The sequence below is a fragment of the Monodelphis domestica genome, chromosome 1, assembly GCF_027887165.1.
Source record: "Monodelphis domestica isolate mMonDom1 chromosome 1, mMonDom1.pri, whole genome shotgun sequence".
NCBI lineage: Eukaryota > Metazoa > Chordata > Mammalia > Didelphimorphia > Didelphidae > Monodelphis > Monodelphis domestica.
The window spans coordinates 87,333,255-87,355,631 of NC_077227.1; the positions used below are offsets into that span (position 1 = coordinate 87,333,255).

Below are 22,377 nucleotides of genomic sequence, written 5' to 3' on the forward strand. Positions count from 1 at the left end.
AGTACTCTTCACTTTTCCCAGATATCCTTTCTGAATTTGTAGTCATAAAATGACTGGAAGGACCCTTAAAGATGATGATGCAAATGCTACATGCGCTAACTCCTCCTTCCACTTCATTTCAGAAAAAGAAAGCTGTCTTTTAAAGTAACTTCACAGAAGGAAATAGCCTTTCTCCAACCATGTATTCAGAAAGAATATATGTCATCCATTTACTTTATTTAAACAATTTATAACATGTCAACTTTCATTCTTAGCATATGAATTTGGAAGGGATGTGTGCTCACACTGGTCTGTTTCCATAACTGAGTTATGTGTTTACATGGAGAGAAGGAAAGACCTCGCTCGGTATGTGTGGTCACTGAATATTTTCCCCATACAAGCTTACAGGAGGGGAATTTCCTTTTGCTGTTTGCCTCTAACATTCTTTATATTTGTTTAAACCAGTTGGACACTGAACTGATGGCTGTCTGGCGAAGTGCCTTCTCTATCTACATAGGCACAACCAACTCTAGTCACTCTGTGGCTCTGAGTTTCTACTGATGTAATTATGTGTCTACATAAACCTTACGGAGGGGAAAAAAGGTCTTTTCTTGGTAGCTAATAAATAAATCTAAATGGAGCAGCTATGTAAAATTTTGAAAAATGGCGTCATCATCTACTGGGAATTGTGAATGTAGCAAAAAAGAGTTCATTGTATTTGGAGTGGGGTGGGGAGTTTTTGTCGTAGTTTTAAAGGCTCAGTTGTTAAAACGGATCTATTCCAAATAAACATTGCTAATTCCATTTTCCACATTAATCTTTCTTGGTAGATTTTTATTTTAGATATAATATATTGCATAAAAACAGGATATTGTTTTGAAGAACTCATTTATTTCTACTTCCCCCTGCCTGAAGTAATAATCCCCCATTATAACCTCACAATTAGTTGCTATGGAGAAGTTTATGACATCACTGTGGACTATGAAGAAGAGGGGGGACCTGAAGTTAAAGCCTGCGGGGAAAAAAAAAAGATCATGGTTTCAGAAAACAAGACATACCAGTTCCAAATGCACTAAACACTACAGCATTTCCCTCCCTAAGTAAGCCTCTTTTTCAGATTTCTCTGAAGTGTCCATTTCTTAACTGACAGCATCGTCAATCCTGAGAAAGAAGATTAAACATATTCAAATTACAGGCTTTTTCTGAGTCCTAACCAGGTGTTTTCCTCAGGCAGCTGCCTCTGAGTCAGTTGTGGCAAACCATGGAACTGGAATCTCTTTGAGCCTTTGCTCTCCAAGCATAAGCAAACATTCATGGCTGACAAGAAGCAAGGGTCCCCTTGATCAGAAAGTAAAAAAAAAAAAAGGAAAAAAGTGGGCACCCACCCCATATGTGCTGTGGCCTTGCATATCAATGTATGGGTTGATTCCAGACCTTGCAGTTATTTCAGAATGTCTCTGGCAATGAGTAATTGCTATTCTCAATTTGGACGGAGTTTTCCGTTTGCTTTTTATTTGTATCATAGCATCGCTTTTTTTTTTTAAGTGTTTACTTCAGGGCAAGAAAAACAACAAACAAACCCGCCTAGCAAAAACTTAATTGCACACTGCAAATTGAAGACGAATTGTGTCTCAGAGCCCAGGGAGTGAGAGGGGGTATTAAGAACGGGATGCATTATTGGAGTGTTTATCAGTACAGTAACATGTTTTATTCCCATCATTCTTGAACGGGAGAATTTAAAGAGGACTCCAAATCGCCTTTAGGAAGGGCCATGATTGCACACTCCAGGTACAAGTTTTGTCACCCGCGATTAAGTGAAAATATATAATTGATTAATCGACACACACAAGCTCACAACCAACTCCTTTCTTCCAGTGCATGCGTGCGTGGGAGTGGACATCGCTTCTGGGGCCCAGGGGCAGGATAGAGCATCCGTCCCACGCTCCATAGCGGGTTAGGTTTAGGACCCTTTCTAAGAGCACCTGGGAAAAGTCAGGGTTTGCAATAGCCAGGGCTATCCAAGCTCCATGGCTGGGGTGAGAGGCAGCGGCTGGAAGGAGCTGATGCGGCTGCCGCGGTCGCAGCCAGACACCCCAAGGCTGTAGAGCGCCTCGGAGACACAGGGACCCGAGGCTGCGTGCGCACAGCCTCCCTCTCCCACCCCGCGTTCATCTCGCGGCAGAGGTGGTGGCAGCAGCGGCGGCGGCGGCGGCGGCTGCAGCAGAGGAGGCAGTGAAGGTGGAGGAGAGAGCGACAGGCTGTGGACGTAGACAATGAACTTCGGAGTTGGCAGATCGGAGACCCAGGTCTGAACCACCCCGCCCCCCGTCCTGCACCGCCCCCTCCCACCCTCCCTCTCTCCTTCCTCCCAACCTACACCTCCCGACCCGCCCGAAGGCTGCACGCGAGCGTGCGCCTGGCTAGCCGGCAGTCCTCCTCCAGGCAGCTAGAATCAAGGAGCTGTGCTCTAGGGAGGACGTCGCTTGGGGGGAGGGGGAGGGGCTTTCGAGTCTCCCTGGTTTAGTCTTGCTTGCCCCCTCCCTGAGCTGTAAGAAGTGCCCATGAGAAGGCGGCGGGAGCGAAATGAAGTGAGTTTCAGCGGCCCTCTGGGTTTGCCGGAGAAAAGCTTGGGGGATTCTGTCCTGGAAGCCCGATAGAGATTAAAGAGGGCTGGATGAGTAATACAGCGGGACAAGAGGGGCGTACCCGTCGTGGGGCATACGAACTGGAGAGGAGAAAGAGCAGGGAACTGAGGAGGGGGTGGTAAAGTAAGCATCAATCCTCCTCTAGGTCTGCGGAATGGACTCGCGCGCGGGTGGCGGGACCAGACCTAGGATTCCTAGTGGGCGGCCCCAGGTCCTGGGAGGGGGGTGGTGGGAGGGAAGAGGGCGGGGTAGAGAATGCCGATTGGCGACCTGCAGGTCGGGGATGGACAGCGGAGGGAGTTAACTGAAGCTGTCGTATGGATCTTGGACAGAGTTGCTTGGTGGATCTCTGGGTTCCCAGGGGAAGTTACAACCTTTCCTTGAGCTTTGCCCCCAGGGCAGGCTGACAGGCTCTATCCCTCCAGACTTGGAGCTGCATCTTTTCTGTGTCGGGGCAGCTTTCCGAGCGCCTCAGAGTGCCCTCGGTGTCTAATGCTTGGCAGAGCGTCAGGTATACCGCTGCTTTTTGAAGAAAGCATGGTGAGGCTGGTGAAGGCAAAGCGCACTTGGTAAGAAGTTACCCAATAGACGCTCCCAGCTTTCCTCCTCTTCCTTCTCCTCCTTCTCTTCTATCTCCTTCCTATTCACCTTCAGAACTCCTTCTAATGTCCTGCGCGTTTTTGACAGAGCTACATTTCCTTAGGAAGAGAAAGGCCAAACGCGGGTTCCTCTTTTTCTGGACAAGCAGCTTGGAGACTTGGCCTTCCTGGGCCGGGTGAACTCTCTTTCTGAGATCAGAAATCCCTACGGGATCTAGGATGCCTGCTGCTTCTGGGACTAGGAAAGAACAGGAGAACGTTGGGGAGCTAGAGAACTTGGGATAGGTCAAGAAGAAGGGAATGAATTTGTTGATCCCAGTTACTTAACTATCGAATAGAGTGCTGTACCTGGGTCTGGAAAACCGGAATTAAGAATTAACTTCAGACAGTTTTGCGACACTAGCAATTCTCTTTACTGGTGTCTGCCTCAATTGCCTCATCTGTGAAGTGGGAATAATAATAATAGACCTACCTTCCAGGGTTGTCGTAAGGATCAAAAAGAAATAATGTTCGTAAAGCTTACATCTGCCTGCCTTAGTTTCCTTATCTATAAAATAAGGATAATAATTGCTGTGAGAATAAAACGAGATGTTTGCAAAGCACTTTACAAACCTTAAAGTGCTCATGGTATGTGTCAAGTGCATTGTATTTCAAGTGCATAGGCAATTGGTCTTGGTATTCCTGGTGTCTAAACCTTCCTGTTATATAATTCGCACTTAAAAATGCTTGTGGGATGGAGCTTAACTGACTGAAAGGCACAGGGCTAGGTGCAGCTATGCTGAGATGACAATTACAGTCCTGCTCTCAAGGAGTTTAAATTCTTCCAGAAGGAGAGGAAGAATAGAGAAGGAATGGGGGGGGGGGGAGGAGGGAGGTCGGGTCTGCTAAGATTCGGAGTGTTCCTGAGTAGTGGTGCAGGAGATCGCATTTCCCAAGGGGCAGAGGTTTGCTGAATTGGAGATCTCTTACCCCAATGCCTTGGCAAGCTCCTGATAATCTTATCCCGATGTTCAGAGGCCAGGAAAGAGCTTCCTCCCCTATTGTGGTGTTCCTGGGTTAACTAGAGTGCTCTGCTGAAAAGCAGAAGAGTCCTGAACTTTTGTTCTCCCCCTCCCCCTCTCCCCTTCCCCTTGTGACTCCACCCTACCCCCCATGCACTTCCCTTCTCTTGACTTCCTACACCCCTTTCGCTACTCCTCCGCAGATGCAGGGTCTCTATCATCCTAACCAAGCTTGATACAGGATCTCTTGGCACTGCCCAGAGCTAAGCAACTTGAATAGGTCCGCAGCCGCTGCAGTTGTCCTCGGGGATTTGAGGGGCAGCACCCAAGGGGATGTCAGCCTCCTAACTGGCTGGGAGCAGAGGGTGAGATTATGAGATGGGGAGGGGAGGGAATGGGGGAGGTGAATGTGGTGAAGAGTGAAAGAGGGTCTCCATGGTGCTGACTCAGGAATTTTTGTTTTTATTTTTACTTTTCAACAAATTGTGTGCCATCTTGTGAGGAGAACCTAAGATCCAAGTCATTAAAATGTATGAAGGGATATCACAGCCTTAGAAGGGAATGCCTTCTGACCTGAGGTGAATCATTGACCAAAATCAGCCTCTATTTAATACGTGGGTATTTATATATACATAGTGTATATTATATGTATATGTATGTATAACATGTACATATTGTATATTGTATATACTATAGTGATGGGGAATTAGAAATGTGTACTATATAGTTACAGTATATATCTATATTAAATACAACATGCACATATATACATATATAGAAACATTTATGTATATATGATATGTTTGTATAGTCACTAGAGATCTATTCAATGTATATGCATATGTCACATATATTCATAAACATGTATATGAGTACGTGACTAAAACATACATAAATAAACACACATTAAATATAAGCCAAAATTGGCCAATTCATTTACCTCAATCTTAAGAGATGCATGGATAGATAAATAGATCTTAACTTATGATGTAATTGATGTGGAGAAGTCCTGGTGTAGAAATACATTCAATTGATTAAGATCTACAACTCCTGTATAATTTCTGGCCTCAGAGAGTTGCCTGGGAGTATTGAGAGATTTTGTGACTTGCCCATTGTCATCTGATTAATCCGACACAAGTTCTGAACTCAGGTGCTCCTTCTTCAAGACCTACCCTTTTCCTTCTAGACCAGGCTATCTCAAACATCTCTCTGTCTTTCTGGCTCTGACTCTGTGTCTCTCTCCTTTCCTGACTTCCTCTCTCCCTTCTCTTTTCATTTCTCTATCTTCTTTCCTTTTTCTTTATATCTCTTTCCCCCCCTCCCTTTTCCCCTCTCTTTCTCTCTGTCTCTTTTCTTCACACACACACACACACACACACACACACACACACACACACACACACACACACACACACCACAGGACGCATGATATCAGCAAAGATTAGTTATAATTCTTACCTAAACCCTTTTTCTCTTTCTCTTACTTTCCACTTTGACTGAAAACAGTTAGCCCTGCTTGGTAATGCATATTTGAGATTGTGAAGAATGGTCCTGAAATGCAGGCTGCTGGCAGTCTGAAATAGATTCTTAAAAGAGCATTTGCTGAGGAGGCATTTAGGCTCAAAGGCAACTTATTATGGCTTGACTCTTTTCAGGCAACTCGTCACAGGCTAAACTTCACAGCCTCTCTCTTATAATCCCCCTCTTCTTGCACTTTCTATCATTGTATGGCTGTGGGATTGCATGACAGCTTTGTTCCCTAACAAAGAGATTCTTCTGATTGTCATTCATATTTCATGAGTTAATGGGATGAGATTTTCAGGATTTAATTGGAAACTTATTGGAAGCCTTTGGATGCTGGTCTAAAATTCACTAAAATGACCTAAACTGTTGAACTTTTCCCCATTTGAGATGTCATTGATTGCCAGTCTACCAGTTCTACCAGAACTGATAATGGCAGTCTTCATTCTGTATGAATGAAAAGGGTAGTAGTATCTTTATAGTGTCAGCTTAAGATAACAGGCTTGCCCCTTAGTTTTACTAGAAAGGATATGGAACCCCAGAAAATAGCAATAGCTTGTCCATGGCTATTCATCCAGGTAGTATTGGAGTGAGGACAAATATTAGTCATGTACTTAATTTAGAGACACAGATAGATGGTGCAGTGAACAGAGCACCAGTTCTAGAAGACCTGCATTCAAATATGACCTCAGACACTTAACTAGCTATGTGATCCTGGCCAAGTTACTCAACCCTGTTTGCCTTAGTGCCTTATCTGTAAAATGAGCTAAAGAAGGAAGTGGAAAATTACTCTAATATCTTTGCAAAGGAAACCCCAAATGAAGAGTCATACATAACAGAAACAAAACAAAAAGCTATTTTTACAGTCAGAAGTTCCAGGTTCAAATTCAGATTCTATCACTTCTTGCCCATGTGACCCTTAGATAAGTTGCCATCTCTAAGATTTAGCTTCCTCAGTATAAAATGAAGAAGCTGAACTATAAGAATCCTCAGGTACCTTTCTGCTCTAATCAATGTTTGTGTAGTGTCCTAAAACTACAGAGAATTTATACATATATTACTGCATTGGTACTAGACAAAACATAGTTCTATGCTTGTAGATATTGAAAATATACCCCCATTTTGAAGATGAGGAAATAAAGGGACAGTACTGAAGGCAGTTAGTGTCTTAGGCAACTTATAGTTCTTTTTTAAGGCAACTAATCCCAGTCTCAACTTGCCTGAGTTCATATGCTACTTAAATGTTAAGATTCTAGACAGGTTCAAGGTTTATTCAAATATACTTCAGTCTTGCAATATGTCATACTGAACATATTAGTTTATGCCTTGCTCAATGTGATTTATTAACAGTGTATATTATTGATCATGGGGCAGTGATATAGTGATTAGAGTTCTGGGCCTGGAGTCAGGAAGACCTAAGTTCAAATCCAGACTCAGATGCTTACTGGCTGTGTGACCTTGGGCATGTCACTCAGTCCTATTTGCTTCAGTTTCCTCATCTGTAAAATGAGCTGGAGAAGCAAATGACAAAATAGTCTAGTATCTTTGCAAAGAAAACCCCAAATGGGGTCATAGAGTCAGGCATGACTGAAAAGACTGAACAATGAAAAACTATCAGTCACAGAATAATGTGATTTAGAGCTAGAAGAGCCTTTAGAAGCCTCATTATCCAACTTCCTCTTTTTATACATATGGAGAGAGGAGTCCAAATAGGCTAAGTGGGGGCTAAAGTCATATTGACAATAAAGTAGATGTCATCATTCCATCCTGGAGTCCACTGACTCCAAATCTTTTTTCTACTATGTGCTCTTGGACAAGTTTTCCTTTAAGGCAGGTACAGCACAAGAAAATTAGGGTGTAATATCAACTCATTACTAGTGCTCAGCATGGTAGAAAAAAGGAAAGAAGGCATATTTGGAGATGTGTAGTACACAGAAATTAGTTGCTTTTCATTGATTATTATTGCTTAACAGGCTTAAAACAATCTGTCCCTGCTAATGATCCAAATGCTGTCACTTCTGATGCTGTAAAAGCTTCCATCCTAGAGCAGTTTCATACCCTGTGGGCAAAGAGTCAAAGGAGTCATTGGGCTTTTTGCATGCCAAGAGCAGGGAAATTTGTCCAAGTGCCAAGATGAAGGAACTCCTTTTATAAGAGGTTGCAGTTGTGTGATGCATTAGAAAAATAACATGGAAAAGAATTTGTTTATGTCTTCTTCAAATCACAGGGAACCTTAAACCTAAGATTGTGAATCCAGAATAAAAATAATATTAAGATTACTTCAGTGTGCCACAAAATGTAAGGATGACAAAAATCAGATTTAATGTAGAATCATTCCTGAATTTTTCACCAGTATTCAATCTGGCTAGTTTTTTAATCCATTCAAGTACCTCCTTAGAAAATTTTGTAATGAACTAAACTTGTGATTTTGGTATAGGGAATTCTGCAGGAGGAAGCTCCCTCTACCAATACAAATTTGTTCTCTAGGTTTTAGAGAGTTGCCTAGGGCACTGCTATATTAAATTTTTTGCCCAGGATCCAACAGCCAGAGATTGAACTTGAATCTAGATCTCCCTGACTCCAAAGCCAGCCCTCTATCCATTAGGTTCTGCTCCTCCTAGGCAATGACATGGCTCTATTAAATCAGCAGAAGCTTAAACCCCTCCACATACATGGACCTGTTTGACTATCTACCACAGATATATAGAGTAGCTACTATTATTTCACCCTAATAGCAACTTATATTTCTGTATTGATGCAAGGTTTTTTTAAGCCTTTTGCATATGAGCTCATTTGTTCTTCATAAGAGTAGATAGATTACAGTAATTATCCTCATTGTGCACATATTAGCACAGTGCCTGGCACATGGATACCTGCTAATAAATGCTATTTGACTGATTGATTGGTTGATATAAAGAAACTGACTTCTAGATGCCTTGAATGAGATAAGCAGCAGTAAAACTGTTTATTCCCTGGGTCTTCTGACTACAACTTGGGTACTCATTACTGCTACTTGTTAGAAAAGTGGAGAAATTATATTATTCTCCTTTTTGCTTTTATTTCCTAGTTGATTAAAATAGAATATTGGAAAAGACTGAACTGGTATCACAGGCGCATTTGCCTAAATTTACTTGAAAAGGCACAGATTTATGTAGCAAAATTACAGATATGGAACAAAATCAATAATAAGAGTAATAGCTAGGATTTCCATAGCACTTTAATATTTGCAAAACACCTTACAAATATGATCTTATTTTGTTCTGATTAAAACCTTTGGAGGTAAGTGCTATATTATCTTTATTTTACAGATGAGTAAACTGAGGCAGATGGCAGTTTAATGACTTCCCCAGAGTCATATAGCTAGTAAGTGTCTAAATTGGATTTGAACTCGGGCCTTTCAGACTTGAGGTCTAGCTAAGGACTCAATCATGATTGGTTGAGAGACAGTGAGGTAGGACAGTGAATAGAGCTCTAGGCCTGGAATTGGGAGGACCTAGGTTCAAATCTGCCTTCAGATACTTCCTAAATGTGTGATCCAAGGCAAGTTGCATTCTCCAGTTGCTAGGTCCTTACTGCTTTTCTAACTTAGAATCAATACTTACTATCACCTAAGACAGAAAGTAGGGGGTTAAAAAATGTATGTGGAATGCGAAAGCTATAAAACACTAGTGGTCATTCTCAGTTAATCTTTTTATAAAAGGTCAGAATATCTTATATTGCTTCTCTGATCTTTGGCTTCCTACAGGCTGTACAGTAAATGAGGTGAATTAGCCCTAATCAGCAGCTGACACCCTTATATCTTTTTCTGTCACGTGTTCCAATCCGTACCAGGATAAGACTATAGTACTTTTAGAGCCAGAAGAAACCATCAAGTCTACCCCCTCATTTTACAGATACTGACGAAGCTGAAGGATAAAGAGGTTATTCTTCTTGCCCAAGGTCAGCCAGAGAAAAAGTATCAGAGCTTAGATTTGAACCCAAGTAGCCTAATTACAAATTTAAGGCTCTATGCATTTTGCCACCCAATAGTAATAAGAGTTGGCATCAGCATTATCTAAAATTGCATTTGAAGAACTTGCTACAGTTGACTGAGAATAGATTTTGTTTTAAAATACAGAGGTAAATCTATTTAAATATCAAATTTTATAATTTTTCCCTGCGTGTTTTTAAAAGCAGTTGATTTAGGTCAAGAGACAACTTCTTTGAATGATCTGGGGAAAGTGGCCTTACTCCATTTTTTAATCTGTGAAATAGGAAAGGATGCTAATTTTGAATTCCACTAACCTGGAAGATTGTTTTAGTGTGGATGTGAAGACAAAATGGGTTTGCTGAGGGAACCATATAAAAATGCCTTGACCTGATCCCCTGTCCTTTCCTCCTTTAATATTGTGTCTAATAAAGAGGTGGCGATTCTCTTCTCCAAATCCAACCTCTCTCTAAATACACTATAGATCCCTTCCCATCTTGGCTTCTTAAGAAGATCAGTCATATACCCTATCTTTCTAATCTTCAATTTCACCATATTAACTCATTTTTTCCTGCTGCCTAAAAACCTCTCCAGACAACCTCCATTCTTTAATTATCCTCACTGTATTCTGTTGTCCTTTAGTTGTTTCACCTGTGGTTGATTCTTTGTCATCTCATTTTGAGCTTTCTTGGCAATACTGGAATGGCTTGTTATTTCCTTCTGCTCATTTTAGATGAAGAAACAGGATTAAGTGACTTGCCCCAGCCTTACACAGGGAGTAAATAAATGTCTGAGGTCAAATTTGAACTCAACTCCTCCTGACTCCAGGATGAGCACTTTATCCACTGAACCACCAAGTTACCTCCAAGCTATATCCTGCCATCTGCCTATATTATACTAGATCTCTCCTCTCTTTCACAGCCAAACCCCTAGAAGAAGGTGTCTAAACTTCATCTCTCCTTACTCAGCTGACTTTAGGATCAAATATAAATTCCTTTGTTTGGCAGGTAAAAAATACAACCTGATCCCAACTTATCTTTCTAGCTTTATTTTACTTTTTTGTTATTGTTGAGTCATTTAAATCATACCTGACTCTTTGTGACCGTATTTTGTGGTTTCCTTGGTACAAATGCTGGAATGAATTGCTATTTCCTTCTGTAGCTCATTTTATAGATGAGGAAACTGGGGCAAATAGGGCTGAGCGACTTGCCAGGGTCACACAGCTGCTAATAAGTGTCTGAGGTCAAATTTGAACTCAGGAAAATGAGTTATCCTGACTTGGCCCAGCCCTCTATCCCCTGTGCTTCTGAGCTCCTCTTATTATACACTTTATTCTCTTTCTAATACTCTAGGGCAGGGGTTCCTCATGAGGTCTATGAATTTGTTTTGTTGCTAATTTGATAACTATCTCCATCCATGTAACTAATTTCCTCAAAGTTTGATTTTTTGTATTTAAACACATTGTTTGGAGAAAGGGTCTATCAGCTTTCTCAGTCTGACAGAGGGGTTCATGACATGCACCAAAGGGTTAAGAACTCCTTCTCTGCAAGGTAGCCCAATTAGTGGCCTTTTTATTCCTAATTCTTGACCCTCCATCTCAGTTATCCTTTTCTTTGCTCTGGTTGTTCCTCATTCCTACAATGTTCTTTCCTAATTTTCACATCTTAAAATCCCTTATTTCCTTCACTTCACGAATCATTTCCTACCTGATAATGCTTTCCTTGAAAACTAACTTGCCTTGCTATATATTCTGTATATGCTTAGGTATGCATGCATTTTACCCCCTAATAGAACATAATCTCCTCGAAGGTACGGGCTCTGTCATTTTTGTATTTTCACTCACCGAACACGAAGGTCTAGTGCCTGTCCCCTGATAGGTGTTTAATGCATCTTCTGGATTGTCTGATTAACTAATCAGTGACTCCTCTGTTCTTCGGATTTTGTGGAATGCCAGCAAAACTTCCTTAAGATTGAAATTCTATCTGTTAAAGCAGAACAAACATGATATTTTTGGTGAACTCAATCATTTGTTTGATTACTGTAAGTCTCAAACTAATCACAGAACAACTACTATATCCTTTCTATTTCCACTAAAGTGGGTCAACTAGAAGAATGTAATTTTGGAGGTTCAGGAAGGGGGAAAGGAGGAAAGTCATAGAGGAATTAAAAAGTGATTTACAGGGATAGGAATCAAGAAAGACTGAGGGCTCTTTCCATTGCCCTCACTTTTCATTTCCAGACATTCACCCTCATGTCCTTTCTCTTTTGATAAAATATTTTATATCTATCTCATCTATTCTATTATTTTCAATACTACCTTGGTGCTTGCCTTCATTATAATTTGTCTGGAGTAGTGATTTCTAACAGATCTTTTGTCTACTTTTCAATCTCCAGTTCATCCCTTATCTTTCATCTAGATTATATATCAGGAAGACTGAGTCCAAACATGTTCCTCTTCTCTTCCCTTCAGTGGAATCCTGTTGGCCTACCATGTCAAATTCAAACTCCTTAGCTCATTATTCAAGATCTTCTACAACCTGTTGCTGTCTTGGCTTTCCAATCATATTTCATAGTTGTCTCCTCTATTTGCTCAGAGCGCCAAAATCTTTGGACTTCCTGGCATCTTATCCATGAGCCTCCTCCTCCGAACTGAAATCCTCGATGCTCCTCTTTTGTGAATCCTTCCATAATTTCCCTGATTGGTAATGACTTTTGATCAGAATGGATGCTTTAAGGTTTTATTGATGCTTTTTAAAAAAGCATTGCAGTCATTTCCTGAGGTATGGCCTCTCTTAAATGAATTTTCCCATGCAAGAAAAGAAAAGGAAATAATTAAATAAAACTGATATAGCAAAGGATTTTGTCTGGCAGCATATGCATATAAAAGAGATCTCTCTTGTCCCAGAATAGGTCATAGGAGCAGAGATTTAAAGCTGAAAGGGGCCTTAGAAGTCAGCTCCTTTAACTCCCTCATTTTACAGCTAAGAAAATCAAGGTCCATAAAGATTAAGTGAATTGCCTCACATCACACAGCAGTAGATCTGTGGCTCTAACCCTCTCTACTCTGAACTCCAGACTTAGGGGTCTTTGCTCTTTACCATGATGGTGGCCAGGAGCTTCTTATCTTAGACTAATTTTTCCTAGGCAAGTATGATCTCTTCAGAAATCATACACTTGCTGCATGTATTTGCCTACCTGGAATCTTTAGACTGAGATCACTGGTTCATTCTTCCAATATGAATTACATTCACACATTCTCAGTTCTTTAGGAAACTTCAGAATATCACAGTGGGTTTGTGGATGATCCATCCAAAGCATTAGGAAAATCTTCAAATAATTTCACATATGCCCCTCTTCTTAGTTTAAGGGCAGTGAGGGAATGTCAAACAAGGAAGCAAGCAGGTAAATTTGAACAGTTCTTGACCACCTTCCCACCAATACAATTTATTCCATCTAATGTCCTTTACTGCCAATGGTTTAACCAGAAAGGTAACTTTGAAGAGGTAGAAACAGCATGCTATGGTGGAATGAGCAAGCACTGGATTTGGAGTTCAGAGGTCTAAGGTTTTAGCGCTGACTCTGCTAAGGAGGAGGCATGGTAGAGAGGAAATAAGCTTCTATTCTGGGTCAGAGGACCTGGATTCGATTTCTGGCCCCACTACTTATTGCTTTTGTGACCTTGGGCAGAATATTTACCATCTCTGGAGTCCAGTTTTTCCATCTTAAAAAAAAAAAGGAGAGATTGAGACTAAAACTCTAAGGTCTCTTCTAGCTCTAAAAGACCTTTTAATAATATCTTAATTACTACCTCTGTGACTTTGAGCAAGTCATCTGACCTCTTTGGTCTTTCCCTGTACAATTAGGATATTGAACTAGATTAAAAAAAAAAAAACTTTCTTCTAACTCTAAATCTCATGAACCTCTAACCTCATACTAGCAGCACCAGTCAGAATCCTAGTGCCCCAGAGCTCAAAAACTCTTTAAGCTATCTTGGCTAACCTGTCACTCTATGTTGTCCCTGGTAAGTGGTCATTACATCTCCCCTGGAAGATTTATAGAGATAGGAAATTCACTATCTCTCTGGACAACCCTGACTTTTCCCTCTATAGCAATCCAAAAATCTTCCTTCTTGGAATTTCCTTCATTACTCCCAATTCTGCCATCTGGGGCCAAGCAGAACAGGATAATTCCTCTCCTGGATAAAGTCCCTTCAGATACTTGAGGACAGCTATCCAATCCCTGATCTGGTCTTTTCTTCTTGTGGGCTAAATGTGTACTGTTCTCTTTAATGATCATTCTGTGGCATGACCTCCAGCCTTTTGCTCATTTCACTTGCCCTCCTTGCTAATGTCATTCCTAAAATGATTCAAGAAATGGATTTTTAACCTATGCTGATTTTGAGAAAGAAGCTGTAAGTTTGTAAAGCAGCATTTATCCTGTCCCCTATTGGCATGTAAATTTTATTAGTCAATGTAGCAGGGCTTTTAAAATTGGATTGTGCTGTGATTAACTGTGCTGAATAAGTGATACCCTTTAAAGGGCTGTGAGCTCTGGGACATCATGCATTGTGGCACTTGATGTGGGTAAGCAGCATGTAGCACTTGGTAAAAAGGTATGGGGTTTTGAAAGCTCTGTTTTTAAAATCACTACTTTCAAAGAGCTCTAGCAAGATCCTTGAGGACAAGGAGTTTGTCAGATCTCCTCAGTGTATCTCTAGTACTAGTCTAGCACTGTGGCTGGACAAAATACCAAATATGTGTGTGGTTTGTATTAAAAGATTCTGTGTATATATGTGTGTGTGGCACAAGGAGACAAAAGTAGCTCCTGTTATATGAGGCATTTCTAGATCCTTTAGCTGCTATTATTCCTGCCCTGATCAGTTGGTATCTATTTTGTAGATACCTATACATATATGAAGATATGCATATGTATTCACATATGATCTGTATATAAACATATAAAAGATGTATTACGCTATGAGAGTTTAAAATGTCACTAAGACTTTTGGGATGTGTGTGTGTGTGTTTATTTATGTGTGTGTTATTTCTCCTTAAGGAATGTAAGTGTCTTGAGGACAGAAATTGTTTTCCTTCTTTTGATGTCCCACTGACAGCACAGAATATGGCTCATATTGAGCATTTACTAAATGTCTTACTGATTGAATGATTGATGGATTGGGGTTGGAGGTGGAGTAGGATTTTCTTCTGTAAAAGGATCTCCCAGATGGTTGTAGAAAATGGTGCAATGAGCCCTGAATTTAACTCTGGGATTTGCTGCTAACTTTCTTCTGGATTTGAATCAAGACACTTTGACATCTCTGAGAATCAATGTCCTTCCTCTGAAATGGGATTATAGTTGAAATATTCCCTTCCTAAGGGTTGCTCTTCCAATGACATTATGTAGTGTCTTTCTGGGATAGTAGAAAGAATATGGGATTAGTAGTCAGCTAAAACCCAGGTTCACATCTAGCCTCTGTCATTTATTAGCTGAGTGACTGGGACAAGTTCATTAATCTTCCTGAACTCCAGGTGTGCAGATTTTCATAAGGGCCTTACTTATACCTGTTGCATTTCAAAGGGGTGTCAGGAGAATCAAATGAATTAATGTAAGTATTTCATTTGTATTTAGTATATGATTTAGTTCAGTCCTTTCAGATAATTGTTGAAGAGATAAATATAGGCAAGGACTAACAATAATAATATAGTAGTAGCTTTCATTTATGTAGACTTTTATGGTTTTTGAATTATTGTTGTGTATTAGATGGAGAATGGGTCAGAAAGAGCCAAATTCAATTCCTTCTTCTTGGTTGTAGGCAAAGTTACCTAATTGCTCTGTGTACAAAGCAGCCTTCTAGAGCCAACTAGACTAGAATTTTTAGGCTCAAAATCACAGGTACAAAAATACATTGGTAGAAGGAAATCCCTTACTTTGGAGTTCCCTCTGCCACTGAAATCACAAATCTATAACTTTAAGGCAGGTATTCCTAATTGACAATCTAGGAACTTAATTTTTTTTTCTTGGATAACTTTACTTCATGGTAAGTGGCTTTCTTTGTAATCAATCCCTTTTGCTTTATTCATTTAAAAACATTATTTGGAGAAAAGGCTCGTAGGATTCTCCAGACTGCCAAAGGTGCCCAGGACATAAAAAATGTCAAGAATCCCTGCTTTAAGGTTTGCCCTAGAGGGAGGAGAAAAACAAAACACCTATAACTAATATTTATGGTAAAACAAAACAAATCCCCATGTTTGCATGTTTTAAAAAGTATATCTTTTTTGGCATCTTGAGTCCATAAACTCTCTGTTGTAAGGTTGATATCACCCTTCATCATCAGTAAACAGTTGTTATAATGGAAGTTTGACTAAGCTCCTAAATTCATCCTCAAAATACTGCAGTGAGCTCCCCATTCAACCTGAGGGCCTGGGAATCTTCTGTAACAGGCACATATTTCTACACGGGTCAAACAATTTCGTTTCATTTTGTGCCTAAAGGAATAATAAAGTCTCCTTCCGAAGGTCACAAGCATTTTTGGCACCTTTTGCTTCCTGTGCTTAGAGGAAGAAGTAAGGGGACTTTGCTACCCATACTCCCTACCAGCCCAGCAGGCCAAAGAGATCCCAGAGCAGTTTTCCTGATGCTGCAAGAAGTCTCCTACACCACACTGTCAGACCTGACCATATCATTCCTCTCTCCCCCAAAACCATCAGTGACTCTTCATTGTTTACTGAACAAAAGACAAACTCCTCAGCCCAGGATTAAAGGCCTTTCCATGGCCTTAGCATACACAGACCCCCCTCCACACCCATTAATTTTATTTTCAAAATGTTTTTTCAGTACTTTCTGGGTTTATATGAGTCATTCCAGAATCCTCTTTCCTTTTTCCCCAATTGAATCTGCCCTGTAACAAAGGAGAAGCAGCTAAGCAACATTGAAGTTTCCAACAGTGTCTTCATTTTATTATTGGGAAAATTGATGTTTACAGAAGTGAAGGGACTTTCCCAGGGTCATTCACCAAGAATTTATTATGCAGTTAATATGTCAGGCAGTGTGCTAAGTGCTAAGAATACAGTTACAAGTAGAAAGGAAGACAATTGCTGCCCTCAATAAACTTACATTTTAGTGGGGGGAAGACAACATATACAAGGGGTTAAATGTGGAAGGAGGGGAGTACAGTGAGGTGGTGAGGTGGATTGAGAGCCAGGCCTAGAAGATGGGAGGTCTTGGATTCAAATTTGGCCTTAGAAACTTCCTAACTGTATGACTCCTGAGCAAGACACTTAATTCCTGTGGCTTAACCCTTACCACTCTTCTGCCTTGAAACCAATGTTCAATATTGATCCTAAGACAGAAGTAAGGTTTTTGTTTCTTTTAAAATGGAGAGAGGATTGAGGAGTTTGACCATATGCCCTGGCTTGGGAGTAGTGCTAGAGAAAGTCCAAGGAAGATCCTAGAGAGCATCACACAGCTAGTACATATTAGAGCTGGATTGAATCCGGAATTTGGAGCTTTTTTCCAGGAAACCATGCCCCCTCTTTCCCTGGTGGATTCAAATTCAAGAAGAATCAGCTTGGCAGAATGGACTTGGTCTAAATTGTAATGGTGAATAGTTATCAACCTTGCTGCCAACCTTTTTCTTCCAAAATAATTTATAAGAATTGGTGAAGTCGACTATCTGTCTGCTTGATTGAAAAACAAGCAAGCCACTCACCTATTAAATAGCTGTCTTGGCTAAATGGTTATTGTAAATGCCATTTATCTCTACAGATATATAATAATACCACTGGCATGTACATTGCATTTTACAATTTACAGAGTGCTTTTTATACATAATGATATTAGAGCCTCAAAACAACCCTGTGAAATAGATAATCCTGGCATAATACTCATTTTTATAAAAGAGGAATATTAAAGGTTAAGGGACTTTCCCAAGGTTATGTAGCTAGAAGGTGACAGAACTGACAGTTCAACTCCTGACATCTTTTGCCTCTTAAGTCATCTTAGTGTTGTCGCTATCACAGTTGTCACCACAATAGAACTGGTTAAGTTTAAAGGTTGAGAGTTGGATGGAACCTTCTTTCTACAAACAAGAGAAAAGCCTTGGAGAACTTAAATAGCTTGCCCTAAGTCAAATACTAAGTAGCAGGGACCCAGGGCACCAATGCCAGCCCTCTGACTTCTGATCTCATACCACGTTATCCCCTCCAGGACAAATTACTGACATTGATTGCAAAATTGTGTCTTCATGTCCCCGATTAAAATGTGGGTACGACTAGGTGGCACAATGGTTAGAGTGCTAGTACCTGGAGTTTGAAAGGCCTGAATTCAAATTTGGCCTCAAACTCTTACTTAGTTATGTGATCCTGAGCAAGTCATTTAACTCTGCCTTAGTTTCCTCATCTGTAAAATGACCTAGGGAGGGAAATGGCAAACCATTCTAATATCTTTGCCAATAAGACCCTCAAATAGAGTCAGACACAAATAAAATGACTGAACAAAAATATTAAAATGCCCAATACATAGGGAGTACTAAGTATCTGTTTGTTAATTGTTTTTTTTTTTTATTTTGGCAATTTAGAACATTATTCCTTGGTTACAAGAATCATATTCTATCCCTCCCTCCCCTACCCCCACCTTTTCCCGTAGCCCATGCATAATTCTATTACATGTGTCCTTGATCAGAACCCATTGCCTTGTTGCTGATGTTTGCACTAGGATGATCATTTAAAGTCTTCATCCCTAATCATATCCCCCTCGACCCATGTAGGCAAGCAGTTGGTTTTCTTCTGTGTTTCTACTCCCACAGTTTTTCCTCTGCATGTGGATACTGTTCTTTCTCATAGATCCCTCCAAGTTGTTCATGATCACTGCATTGCCACTAATGGAGAAGTTCATTACATTCGATTGTACCAGAGTGTGTCAGTTTCTGTGTACAATGTTTTCCTGGTTCTTCTCCTTTTGCTCTGCATCACTTCCTGGAGGTTGTTCCAGTTCACATGGAATTTCTTCACTTTATTATTCCTTTGAGCACAATAGTATTTCATCACCAACATATACCACAATTTGTTCAGCCATTCCCCAATTGAAGGGCATCACCTCATTATTCAATTGTTTTGCCACCCTAAAGAGCACAGCTTTGAATATTCTTGTACATGTATTTTTCCTCATTATCTCTTTGGAGTGCAAATCTAGCAGTGCTATGTCTGTGTCAAAGAGCAGACAGTCCTTTAGTGCCCTATAGGCATTGTTCTAAATTGCCTTCCAGAATGGTTACATCAATTCACAACTCTACCAGCAATGCATTAATGTACCAACTTTGCCACATCCCCTCCAGCATTCATTACTTTTGGTTGCTGTCATGTTAGCCAATCTGCTAGGTGTGTTATTTTTATTTGTATCTCTCTGATTATAAGAGATTTAGAACACTTCTTCATGTGCTTATTAATAGTTTTGATTTCTTTATCTGAAAATTGCCTATTCATGTCCCTTGTCCCATTAATTGGAGAATGGCTTGATTTTTTTTTTGTACAACTGATTTGTAAATTTGAGTAATTAGACCTTTGTCAGAGGTTTTTGTTATGAAGATTGTTTCCCAATTTGTTATTTGTTACTTCCCTTCTAATTTTGGTTGCATTGGTTTTGTTTGTACAAAATTTTTTTAATTTGATGTATTCAAAATTATTTATTTTACATTTTGTGATTTTATTCCATCTTTTGCTTGGTTTTAAAAACTTTCCTTTCCCAAAGATCTGATATGTATACTATTTTGTGTTCACCTAATTTACTTATAGTTTCCTTCTTTATGTTCAAGTCATTCAACCATTTTGTGTTTATCTTGGTGTAGAGTGTGAGGTGTTGATCCAAACCTAATTTCTCCCACACTGTCTTCCAATTTTCCCAGCAGTTTTTATCAAATAGTGGATTTTAGTCCCCAAAGCTGGGATCTCTGGGATTATCATAGATTGTCTTGCTGAGGTCACTTACCCCAAGTCTATTCCACTGATCCTCCTTTCTGTCTCTTATCCAGTACCATATTGTTTTGATAAGCACTGCTTTATAGTATAGTTTAAAATCTGGTACTGCTATGCCCACCCTCCTTTGCATTTTTTTCAATTATTTCCTTGGATATCCTTGATCTTTTGTTCTTCCAAATGAACTTAATTATGGGTTTTTCTAATTCAGTAAAAAAAAGTTTTTTTGGTAGTTCTATAGGTATGGCACTAAATAAGTGAATAAGTTTGGGTAGGGTAGTCATTTATATTATATTAGCTTGTCCTACCAATGAGCAGTTAATGTTTTTCCAATTGCTCAAGTCTAGTTTTAATTGTGTGGAAAGTATTTTGTAGTGGTGTTCATATAGTTCCTGTGCTTATCTTGGCAGATAGATTCCCAAGTATTTTATATTGTCTAGGGTGATTTTAAATGGAACTTCTCTTTCTAATTCTTGCTGCTGAGAAGTGTTGGAGATATATAAAAATGTTTATGACTTATGTGGATTTATTTTGTATCCCGCAACTTTGCTAAAGTTGTTGATTATTTCCACTAGTTTTTTAGTTGATTCTCTAGGATTCTTTAAGTAGACCATCATGTCATCCACAAAGAGTGATGGCTTGGTCTCCTCATTAGCAATTTTAATACTTTCAATTTCTTTTTCTTCTCTAATTGCTACTGCTAAAGTTTCTAGCACAATGTTAAAAAATCAAGGTGATAATGGGCATCCTTGTTTGACTCCTGATCTTATTCGGAATGCATCTAGTTTATCCCCATTTCAGATGATGTTTGCTGATGGTTTTAGATAAATACTGTTTATGATTTTTAGGAAAGGATCTTCTATTCCTAAACTTTCCAGTGTTTTCAATAGGACTAAGTGTTGTGTTTTGTCAAAGGCTTTTCTGCATCTATTGAGATAATCATCTGATTTTTGTTGGTTTGCTTGTTGATATGGTCAATTATGTGGATGGTATTCCTAATATTGAACCACCCTTGCATTCCTGGTATATATCCCACCTGATCATAATGAATAACTCTCATGATGACTTGCCGGAGTCTTTTTGCTAGTATTCTATTTAAGATTTTTACATCTATGCTCATTAAGGAGATTGGTCTATAGTTTTCTTTCTCTGTTTTTGACCTGCCTGGCTTTGGAATCAGTACCATATTTGTGTCATAAAAGGAATTTGGTAGAACTCTTTCTTTGCTTATTCTGTCAAATATTTTGCATAATATTGGGATTAGTTGTTCTTTGCATGTTTGATAGAATTCACTTGTGAATCCATCAGGCCTTGGGGATTTTTTCTTAGGGAGTCCTTTATGACTTGTTCAATTCCTTTTTCTGATATGGGATTATTTAAGAATTCTATTTCTTCTTCTGTTAATCTAGGCAATTTATATTTTTGCATATAGTCATCACCTAGACTGCCATAATTGTTGCCATATAATTGGGCAAAATAATTTTTAATTATTTTGTTTAAACCCTTACCTTCTTGGAGTCAATACTGTGTATTGGCTCCAAGGCAGAAGAGTGGTAAGGGCTAGGCAATGGGGGTCAAGTGACTTGCCCAGGGTCATATAGCTGGGAAGTGTCTGAGGCCAAATTTGAACCTAGGACCTCCCTTCTCTAGGCTTGGATCTCAATCCACTGAGCAATCCAGCTGCCCCATAATTTTTAATTATTGCCTTAATTTCCTCTTCATTGGAGGTGATGTCTCCCTTTTCATCTATAATAATGTTAATTTGGTTTTCTTCTTTCCTTTTTTTATTAGATTGACCAGTACTTTGTTTATTTTGTTTGTTTTTATTTCAAAATACCAGCTTCTAGTCTTATTTACTAGTTCTATAGTTCTTTCACTTTTGATTTTATTAATTTCTCCCTTAATTTTTAGGATCTCTAATTTAGTTTTCAACTGGGGATCTTTGATTTGTTTGCTTTCAAGTTTTTGATTTGTATGTCCAATTCATTGACCTCTGCTCTCCCTAATTTGTTAGTATATGAACTCAAGGATAACCAAATTTGGAGAATCATATTATTTAATTTCCAATTAATTTTTGATTTGCCTCTCCATATACCCTTACTGATTATTATTTTTATTGCATTATGATCTGAAAAGTTGCATTCATTATTTCTGCTTTTCTTCATTTCTTTGCTATGTTTTTTATGACCTAGTACATGGTCAATCTTTGTGAATGTTCCATGTGCAGCTGAAAAGGTGTATTCCTTTTTGTCCATAATCTATTAACTCTAATTTTCCCAAGATTTCATTCACCTCTCTTACCTCTTTCTTATATACATTTTATTTGATTTATCTAAATTTTATAGTGGTAAGTTCAGGTCTTCCACTAGTATAGTTTTGCTATCTATTTCTTCCTTCAACTCCACTAGTTTCTCCGTTAGAAATTTGGATGATATACCATTTATTGCATACATGTTGATTACTGATATTTCCTCATTGTCTATACTGCCTTTTATCAAGATGTAGTTACCTTCCCTATCCCTTTTAATCAGATCTATTTTAACCTTGGCTTTGTTAGATATCATGATTTCAACTCCTGCCTTCTTTCTATGAGTTGAGGCTAAATAGGTTTTGCTCCAACCTTTAATTCTAACCTTGTGACTATTTACCCACCTCAGGTGTGTTTCTTGTAGACAACATATGGTAGGATTTTGGATT

At 39.3% G+C, this 22,377-nt stretch overlaps 1 protein-coding gene across 6 annotated transcripts in view; it reads left to right on the forward strand.

Annotated features, from left to right (window-relative positions):
- The first annotated feature begins 1,932 nt into the window (after window positions 1-1,932).
- CHST15 (carbohydrate sulfotransferase 15) overlaps window positions 1,933-22,377 on the forward strand; it is a 133,266-nt gene continuing 112,821 nt past the window's right edge. For 3 of the 6 annotated variants that reach the window (XM_007478844.3, XM_007478839.3, XM_007478841.3), the window contains exon 1: window positions 2,926-3,193. The gene's annotated coding sequence lies outside the window, so the exon portion shown is untranslated. Of the gene's footprint in view, window positions 2,286-2,363; window positions 2,568-2,903; window positions 3,194-22,377 lie in introns of those variants that run through there. The other 3 variants (XM_007478846.3, XM_007478845.3, XM_056802781.1) reach the window with 3 other exon arrangements.